The sequence below is a fragment of the Lupinus angustifolius genome, chromosome LG11, assembly GCF_001865875.1.
Source record: "Lupinus angustifolius cultivar Tanjil chromosome LG11, LupAngTanjil_v1.0, whole genome shotgun sequence".
NCBI classification, from domain to species: Eukaryota; Viridiplantae; Streptophyta; class Magnoliopsida; order Fabales; family Fabaceae; genus Lupinus; species Lupinus angustifolius.
Window position 1 is genome coordinate 11,890,781 of NC_032019.1, and position 277 is coordinate 11,891,057.

The window sequence follows — 277 nt, forward strand, 5'->3', positions numbered from 1 at the left end:
ATGAGGATAAGGAAAGGAGGAGGATGAGAATGAGGATATGATTAAGAGGATGATGAGGAGGTGGATGAGGATGAGGATGAGGAGGAGGATAGGATAATGTCGAGAATGAGGATGAGGATGAGGATAGGATGAGGATGAGAATGTGGAGGAGGATGTGGATGGGGATAGGATGAGGAGGAGGATGAGGATAAGAGGATAAGAGGAGGACGAGAATGAGGATAAAAGGAGGACGAGAATGAGGATGAGGATGAGGATAGGAGGAGGAGGAGGATGAGGA